This window comes from Manis javanica, chromosome 16, assembly GCF_040802235.1.
Source record: "Manis javanica isolate MJ-LG chromosome 16, MJ_LKY, whole genome shotgun sequence".
Taxonomy (NCBI): Eukaryota; Metazoa; Chordata; class Mammalia; order Pholidota; family Manidae; genus Manis; species Manis javanica.
In genome coordinates this window covers 63,585,280-63,586,043 of record NC_133171.1, presented here as the reverse complement: position 1 = coordinate 63,586,043, position 764 = coordinate 63,585,280, and the positions used below count along the sequence as shown (strand labels likewise).

The 764-nt window shown below is 42.4% G+C and overlaps 1 non-coding gene across 1 annotated transcript; it reads right to left on the bottom strand.

Annotated features, from left to right (window-relative positions):
• Positions 1–304: 304 nt before the first annotated feature.
• On the bottom strand, positions 305–387 carry TRNAS-UGA (transfer RNA serine (anticodon UGA)). Its single transcript has one exon. It is a non-coding gene; the product is annotated as a tRNA-Ser (tRNA).
• Between the last annotated feature and the right edge of the window lie 377 nt (positions 388–764).

The following is a 764-nucleotide window of genomic DNA, read 5'->3' as shown; positions in this document are numbered from 1 at the left end:
CTGAAGAGTAAATGGCCTCCAGAGTTCCATTCCTCTTGGAACTGAAATGACTGGAGTATTAAAATCATATTTGGCACACAATGGACTTAGATGATATGGCCTTATGCAGGCAATCTGATAGGACACTGGTAGAATATGATTCACAATTACTCCTGCCTACCAACACAATTTTTGTAAGATTGAAGGCAAAAGGCAGCATTTTTGCAAAGGGATAGGAAAACACAATACACGTGTATTAGTGCTCGATAACCCCCAAAAGCCGGCATTCTTTCTAGAAGAAAACTTGTGAAGATATAAACCAGTCTGCTGAGAGTGGGGTTTGAACCCACGCAGGACCTAGCCCATTAGATCTCAAGTCCAATGCCTTAACCACTCAGCCATCTTGGCGAATACTAGTATTCCTTATGCAACGTTTTTTATTACAACCAACATTTGCGCTGAGCGTTAAAGAAGTGTTGAATTATTTCTGTTTTGTGGAACTGCATTTAAATAGAAGGATTATGATAAAACAAAGGGCCCGCGTTCTCCAAGATCCCCTCCCTAGATCACCTCCTATGTTCCAAAGAGATCTTTGTTTTTATTTGATACGAAAAGAAAAACTAGTCGGGGCGGAGAGCGTAAGAGACACCGCCACAGTAACGCCTCCTACTACCTCTATTTCACCAAAGGCTCTGTCCTAGTTTTTCCCTAAGAAATCATAGCCTAGCGGGCTGAATTCAAGCCTTCACTCCAGACCCATTGAAGCACTGGATTCACCAGGGTTG